The 8,729-nt window shown below is 44.4% G+C and overlaps 1 long non-coding RNA gene across 2 annotated transcripts in view; it reads left to right on the forward strand.

Moving 5' to 3' along the window:
* The window catches only part of LOC308579360, a 37,449-nt gene extending 28,933 nt beyond the window's left edge, over window positions 1–8,516 (forward strand). The window contains exons 2-4 of one of the 2 annotated variants that reach the window (XR_014004442.1): window positions 2,535–2,690; window positions 4,223–4,556; window positions 7,744–8,516. This is a non-coding gene — a long non-coding RNA (uncharacterized lncRNA). Of the gene's footprint in view, window positions 1–2,534; window positions 2,691–4,222 lie in introns of both variants that reach the window. The other variant, XR_014004441.1, reaches the window with a different exon arrangement.
* Window positions 8,517–8,729: the final 213 nt, after the last annotated feature.

Consider the following 8,729-nt stretch of genomic DNA (forward strand, 5'->3'; position numbering starts at 1 on the left):
AGCCCATATAGATTTCCTAGCAAAGAAGGCAGTCACTGAATTTACTCCCAAGCAAACGCGCATGGAATCAAACTGCGGATTGATTCCCACGGATGAGAAGCGGCTACAAAAACGCTTGGATTGGAATCGCGATCTGAACTTGTGTGTGTGTGCGTGCGTGCCTGCGTGTAAAAAAGTCTAGGCGCGCACTATCAGCAGCCTTCCGCGGGAATAAGGTCCATAGGCGACCTGTTGACGATCAGGACCTTAACGGTCATCTCTGCCTGCGCCCTATTGCACTACGCATCGGAAACCCGCTTCATTGCGATTAATATAATCTATCAAGTAAACACGATTTAGAAACCACGAACTCATTATCTCCCTTTGGGGTCAGGATCCAATTGTCCAAAAATGGTTTTTGGAAAGTGGTGGGACTTCGGTGATGGAAAAGTTATATAGGAGGAATTGATATCGCGACTGCAGATATGACAGTGATTTCCTCAGGCATATGTGTTTTACATTTATTTCAGCATGAGAGTCAAAAAGGAGTGTGAAAACTTCCCTCGGAAATGCATGGGGTTTAGACGTTTGTTTGCCAGTGGTGCCAAGTTGAATAAAATTTTGGGAGAGCCCAGGTGAGCCCCGTCGACATAATCGGTCATAAGACGAGGCTCGCACACACCATTTGAATAATAATGCCCGTCAACGGGGGGGGGGGGAGGAAACACTCTCAAATATTTTAATGGGGAGGCGGCAAAGGGACTTTGGCCCCTAGGAATTAACTCCTAAGATTGGCTCAATGCATAATAATGGGTTGTATCCGACTAACTCAGAGTAGACCCACTGAAATAAAGGAACTTGATTCTATAATATAGTCGAAATAATAATAATAATAATAATAATAATAATAATAATAATAATAATAATAATAATAATAATAATAATAATACAGCCCTGTTCCTGTGACTGTATTATGTTTTAACAGTTTTAAATTGTTGTATCCTCCCCAGGGGATCTGTTGGTAAAGGGCAGGTCATAAATTTTATCATAATCATAATCATAATTCAACAATAGTTCTCATTTAATTATATTGATGTTCGTTTTAACTTTTTAAAAAATCCGTAAAAACACACGGATCCATCATTCATGGATTTTAATCCTACCTGGGCATAAACCAGAAGCAGGTTTAATGGACTGAAATTGAATTTATTTTTCAGTGCTGGGAAGTGGGATCCAGATCATTCCCACTCTCTATCCCGCCCCTTCCCAACACATTTCATGTCCATTGTTTCCACTGTGACTTCCAACACCTGCTGGAATCTCTCCTGATGAAATCAATGGCGCTTTTGTTTGTTTGTTTTAAACAACAGCTTATGAACGGATTGTCCGACCTCCCCTTGTTAGGGATACCATTCTGAGAACTTGCACGCGACCGTCGCCCCCTCCCAGCCCAAAATAAATGAGTGATTTCAAATCTGTGGGGGTATTTTATTTATTTCAGCCGCGTTGATCAGCCGCCCAGACACTGCGTTATCCAAGCTGCTTACAAAGCATATCTCAGGAAAATGCAGCAATAAATCCAGAATGAAAATAAATAAATCAGTAAACACATTCTCACAAGTACATTGGGGGGGGGGGGCGCGTTTCCCTGGATTCTACAGGAAGGGGTGGGGGACACACACACACACACACACAATCCCATTTTATTTTTTTATTCGATTTCAGTAAATCCAGCGATGGGGATATCAAGGGGTAGCCCACAGACCTTTCCCTCCCCCCGCCACAAATAAGAGCCGTTTCCAGATTTCAGATGAGGCTGGCGTGTGGGGGGGGGGAGGAGACCTTTAGGGGTCCCGTTTCATAAGGTACAACTGCAATCGCCATTTCCTTCCCCGTTCCTTTGATCCCACCAATGTGCTAAAATTCCATTCGCTCTGTTTAAAACGCGGGGGTGGGGGGTGGGAGGCGAATCCCAGTCAGGCAGTTCGGGTGAAATCCAACGGGAGTCCAGCACGGCAAACGTGGCTCTTTTGTGCCGGATGACTCGCTTGAGAATTTTTAATTTATTTAATTTATTTAGGTGGGGGGTATTTAAAAATAATAAAAACAGGTTTGCGTTTGATAGTGTAACGTCCACATCATATGTGTACACACGTACACGTACACACACACACACACACACACACACACAAGCAAACAAACTCTTGCCTCGCGTACTCGAATAAGCTCTACCGAAGGAATTTGAAAACAGTTTGTCTCCTAAGTGCCACGACGATTGGTAATAATGAGCAATCATAGCTCCTATAAATAATACTGCGTTGTATGTAAATTCTAAGCAGAGTAAGCCCACTGAAATAAATGAACCCTAAGTAGGCCCTCTCTACTGATTTCAGTGGGTCTACTCTGAGTGGAACCAACACTAGGTGGTAGCCCCAAAATAGCCAAACAAAACGGGGAGGAAAGGATGAATGAGATAATAAATTTCGAAACAAAATAAAATTGACCCCCCCCGCCAATTTTTTTTAAAAAAGGCTTCTTTTCTCTTTGTCAAACAGATGGAGAAAAAACCCCAAATATCTCAAAGAAGGCTTTCACTAAGCTTAATTCAAACGTCTTCTTCTATAAATGAGACGAAGGATTAAGGATAGATACAACAGACGGAAGGAAACGCGACCAGGATTGTGGAAACAACTCGGCGAAGATATACTCCGGTACGATATTTTAATGATCGTCCCTAATATGAGATTATGATACATATTGCATTGATAGCCTGAGCGTTACCGATGTATATATACATAACATCTCTTCTTCCCCTAACGACTTTGAGCAATATATTCTGCGGTAGCTAAATTGTCTCAAATACGCAGGAACTTTCGCTCTTCCTTCGTTCTTGCTTCCTGACCTAGACAAAACTAAAGACGTGTAAAGGCAGGCTTTTAACACCCACACCACCACCACTTATAGTAATATAATAAATGACGGTGGCAATATCAACGCTATCCCGAGTCCCTGGAAGACCCACACTGCTTCTTCCCTACTTGTATTTGTGTAGGGGGTCGTTAAAACTTTTGTGTTTAATGTGGTTTTTTGTGGGGGGTTTTTTGGTATGTTCCTAGTTGTTTTGGCTGTTGTGAAATTTACTGTTTTTTGCTGTTTGCTTAATATTTATTTGTGCTTTACTTGAACACTGCTCTGATTCCCTTAGAGAGCAAGAACGGGATTTAAAGGATGTTAAACAAATTAAAGATATTAATAATTACATTGCAGCATTATTAATATGAATTAAAGAAGGCAATATTTATTACTAAAGTTAATGCTATATCATATATGATATTGTATAAATTATACTATCCATACAAATTAAATAAATTAATATTTCTTAGTATCATTATCAATGTGTTAATGAATTATTAGTAATACTATTATTAACATTGTTAATATCATTAACTTTTATTAGTTAATAGTTAACCATGTTACTATTGTTGTCGTTGTTTATTTTTAATAACAGTATTTCCCCTATAGTTTGAGAATTCTAGCAGGCGTCTCAAAGCTCTTTCGTTGGTCGCCACAAGATTTAAACATTTGGCGAGATTAGGTCGATCATTCTGTACATCAGCGTTTCTGTTAATTTGCAGGTATTTAAAGGAAATTAGAAGAGAGAGCAAGAAGTCAAAGTGAAAATAAATAAACCCAGGATTCTCGAGTCTAGTTGCCCAGTTCATAAATAAAAAAAAGAATAGCATGAAAGTTATTGAGGGTTTTCTAAATTGGTGTAAGGCTGAGGATGGGCGCCCCCCTCCAGTTCCTTTTTTCTGTTATTCTAAAGGACAATTATTCTAACTATGCACTTATTTTGAAGAACAATACTGTAACATTAAACAACCACGATGGATGGCATCGAGGCCAGGCTATCCAAGGTCATTTGACATTCTGTGGCTGTATCTATCCTTATACAGGTATCAGATCCCTATTCGTCATCATATTATTAATAACCATTATCACGACTGGCAATCAGCCTCGTCTAGAACGATCGGCCGTTGCGCGCTACTTGCGGATTCCTATCTACTCTTCCGCCCTTTGAAGTTTCTACCTCGTGGGGAATTCTTTTTAAAAAATAAAAATAAGAAATTGTCCGCTCGGAGGCTTTGGATCACTCAAAGAAGCGCTGACGTCGCTCTTCCAAATTGGTGTGAAATCGGATTTCAGCCTCTCCCTTCTCTGCTTTTTCTTCTCCCCTCGACAGAGCTGGCGCCCCACCCTGCCCGATCCCAGGCTTTGGCGAGGCGTCTCTGTGGCCGGGCCCGAGGGACCAGGCGCCCCGATGGCGAGGAGAAGAAGCAAGGCCGAGAATCGGTCCCCAAGGGTCGCCCAGAGGACTCTCCGCTCCCTTCCATTACTTTGCATCGCGCGCCAAGCCCTCCGGATCCCCTAAAAGGCCTGGCCAGGCGACGCTGCCTCTCCCTGACGGGCTGTCACCTTCACCTCCAAGAAAGTGGGAATCTCCGACGACGCGTGTGTCTATGGATTGCTCAGGCGCCCCCTGGAACGGGTGGGACCGGGAGCGCAACCGCATTGAAGTAAAAACTGAGTTGTTTGTTTTTCCCCTTCTCCCGCGCTATCTAGGCGAGAGAAGTCTTGGTGTCAGGGCTACGGGAACATCCTGGTTTGAGGAAAGAAAAGCGCGACTGATCTTTCACCGTGGAACCCCTTCTCCTCACGAAGTACATACTCAGTCCCGCACGTTTGGGTCCAGAAATACTTCTCATTTATTGGCTGTTGTTTTGAGACGGGATTACTGGGACATCATTTTACCCCTCTTTCCTCCAACCCCATGTCACATCCACATGTAAAGCAGTCTTATAACACTTTAACACTTTAATTGTAGTTCTTAACAGGCTATGGTCCTCAGGATTCTTTGGGGGAAGCCATCATTGTTTAAAGTGCGCCAAACATATGATGAGCGTGTGACCCCAGTCTGTTCCGTATATTTCCCATTTGATATGTCCTGCCCCCCCTCTCTGTTGATGTCAGGCATCATCTGTGGAACTCTCTGCCTCATTGACATCTGCTGCCCTACAATCCTAACCCCTATGTTACCGTCTACTGAAGACCAGAGCTGAAACTGTAGATTTCCTCCCACCCCGCCGCCCCCAGACTTTATCTCTCAGAGCCCACAAGACATGAAAATGTTGACATCTGTTTATTCCCATCTTTTGGTAGGGGCGTACGAAGGGGGGGAGGGGGCAGTCCGCCCCGGGGTGCCACCCTGATGGGGGTGACAAGATGGTATTCTGCCTCATCCCAGCTGTAGAGCGGCCAAGAGCATGCACACAGTGTGTGTATGGGCTGCTGCGCATCCACTGACTGTATGGGTGCTGCACATGTGCATTCTGTACAGTCGCCACACATGCGCAGTTTGAGACCGCACTGACCTATCTATTCTGAATGTTCTTATGTGATGCCAATAAAGGTTACTTGACTTAACTTGACATGCACAGTCTGTTTGGGCACCACACGGGTGCTGCCAGGTGGTTAGCCCTGCCCCTCGGCACCCTGCCTTTTGGTATACTTCTTAATAGGTAGGGGGGGACGACTTGGTTAGGTGGGGTAGGACTTTTGTTGGGGGGACAGATATGACGTAATTGGTCAGTTAAGTATTTCTATTGTTTTACAAGGGGGGCAGCTGCCCCTTGCCCCTCCCGGCTATGCCCCTGCCTCAGTGCTTTTTTTTATAAAAAAATGTTTAGGCTTACTCTCATTTCCCTACTCATATTGAAATACTGCTCCTCAATGAGGCCAAACTTAGATTCACAAAACGTTTAGGGGTATGCGTACCCCTGTGCCCCCCCCCGAAAAAAGCACTGCCCTCCATGATATTGTTATCACTATTATTATCTGGCCCTTCACCCTAAGTTCCCAGGGCAGGTTACAACAATTAGAGCACCATGTTCAAAACAGTTTTAAACAACTTGCAACCACAGAAATGAGGCGGGTCCTTAAAATATGCAACTGTTTTGTCAAAAGCCAGGATAAAAGGGTGCATCTTTAGCTGTGCTGGCAAAGGCTGGTGGAAGTTATATTACTCCAGCTACAGCAAGCTCCCTGTTGCGGCGGGTTGCCAACCTTTCTTTTCCTCACAAAGCAACAATTCCTATAGTTCCCTGTGAAGAAGGACTGACAGTTAAACCACTCTGAGAAGAATCATAGGTCTGTGAGGTAAAAGGTAAAGGTAAAAGGACCCCTGACCATTAGGTCCATTCGTGGCCGACTCTGGGGTTGCGGAGCTCATCTCGCTTTACTGGCCGAGGGAGCCGGCGTACAGCTGGCTTGTGGCATGTGGCCTGCATGACTAAGCCGCTTCTGGCGAACCAGAGCAGTGCACCAAAACGCCGTTTACCTTCCCACCGGAGCGGTACCTATTTATCTACTTGCACTGTGACATGCTTTTGAACTGCTAGGTGGGCAGGAGCAGGGACTGAGCAATGGGAGCTCACCCTGTCGCAGGGATTCGAACCACCGACCTTCTGATTGGCAAGCCCTAGGCTCTGTGGTTTAACCCACAGCGAATAGGGCCCTCCTAACAACTCTCAGCACCCTGAACATTTTGCAGTTCCCAGGATGCATTGGGGGAAGCCATGACTGTTGAAACTGACATGATACTGACATGAAGTGCAGATGGGGACTCAGTCTTGCAGTAGGAATGTTTCTCTGCTTGGTTCACATCCACATTATACATTCATTTGTGTAGCCGGGGGGGGGGGGGCGCAGGGAGGGGCAGCTGCTCCCCCTATATCAAGAAAAATTAATAAAAATACATATCTAAGAGGTTCCCCCCCCAAAAGGCCTTGTCTCCCTAAGAAAAGTCCTGGCTACACCCATGCATAGATTTAAAGGACTCATTCACCACTTTAACTGTCACAAAGTACCCTGGGAATTGTAGTTCGTTCATGGTGAAGGAAATTATAGCTTTGTGAGGTCAGCACCCTGGGGTGCTGGGAAGCCACGACTCACAGAGTGGTGCAAGAGTCCTTGAAATGTATTGCACAGGTACATAGCAAGTTTTCTCTCCCCTCTAACAGCTGCTTGGCATTTTGTGTCAGTTGAGCACATGCAGTTCCCATGGGGTTATTTAAATCCCTCCCTCTTTAGGAGCCTGCAAAATCTTTGTTCTGTAAAACTTGGACTTCCTCCAAACCTCCTATTATTCCAGGGGCATGGCACCATTTGCCAGGGGAGGTGCATGTGCATGCGCCCCAAGTGGGGGCAGAGTGTGCTCGTCCAGCCCTTGCCCCAGGTGTCACCACCGGTGGGTGCTTGAGCACTGGGTGGGGCAAGCAGGGCACATGATGGGGATCTCTGCGGTGTGCACGCGTGCCTGGTTGACACCCCCTCCAATTGTGTGCCCGGGGCAATGGCCCCCCGGCCCCCCAATGCTACACCACCATGTTATTCCCCTCTTCTGCATGAGTGGAGTTTTTTGGTTATGTAAGGACTAGCACATAGAGAAGATCATATCAGTGTATATATAATATGTGAGCCTTACCTGCAACAAAATGTTCCAGCATGGTTCCAGCTGCTTCATTCCACTATCACCACCCTAGTTTTCACACAGTACTCAATTAGCATTTAGTAATGTCCTCATAAACGTTGTTTTGACATTTGAGCTTCCCTTATAATTTTCTTCGCTTGTGGACGACTTTAAATCTGCCACTACCCCTTTCCCCCACCATTGATTTTCTCTCTCTTTCTCTCTCTCCCATCAAGGTTCATCACTGGCACATCTGAAGCATGACCAATCTTGTCACCCTCAGTCGGACCCTAATTTATGAACTGGGCTGGTGGGGATGAGCTTGTGTCTTTAAGAAGTCAGCATTTCAGAAAGTTCCCCCCTTAAGAGACATCTCACCTCCTTGGGACTGAAAGGTTATCAGGAACGATAAATTGTTTCACCTTCGGCCTTTTTTTGACATTTGATGGATGAGATCAGCTTGATGGAAGCCTCTTTGCTCTAATTAGCTACACTCCACTCTAAATTGTTTTAACACCTTCCCTTTGCTCTGGATGAAGTTATGTTGGCATGCCCTAACCTGTAAATTCAGACTTGCCCCATCACCTGTAGCATCAGTTGACATATGATTTTCTTTTGCTCTCTGATTGATGGATAGTCCTCATGATACCAAGGCTTTGGGATAATGCTATGTTCATTATAAACCATCCCCATGACATTGGACACATTGGAACCATGCATTTAAAGCACAAACAGACATGGCTTCTCCCAAAGAATTATGGGAGCTGTAGTTTGCTAAGGATGCTGAGAGTTGCTAAGAGACCCCGCTATTCTCAGGGAATTCTGGGAAGTACTTTCCATCCAGGCCTCACATAAGCATGGAGCTGAATTATGTGAATTCCTGAGATAGTAAAAAGAAAAACAAAGGATTGTAGAGTTTAAGATTACAGGTGCAGTTCACATTTTTATTTTTATTTTTGGAATGCTCCCCATGTCTTCATTGTTTTTATTAAAAATTGTTTTCATTGTTGGTCTTTGTTACTGTTAAATCCCTTTGAGCTGTTTCACAATATGTGGTTTATAAACTGAGTCAACAAATTAATAATCAATCAATCAATTAATTGAAAAATCAGTTTTTCAGCAAGTATAGAGTCATAGAACATAGAGTTTTAGAGTTAGAAGGGGTCCCAAGGGTTATCTAGTCCAACCCCATGGAAAGCAGGAATTCTCAGCTAAAGCACCT

This window comes from Podarcis bocagei, assembly GCF_964188305.1.
Source record: "Podarcis bocagei genome assembly, chromosome: Z".
Taxonomy (NCBI): Eukaryota; Metazoa; Chordata; class Lepidosauria; order Squamata; family Lacertidae; genus Podarcis; species Podarcis bocagei.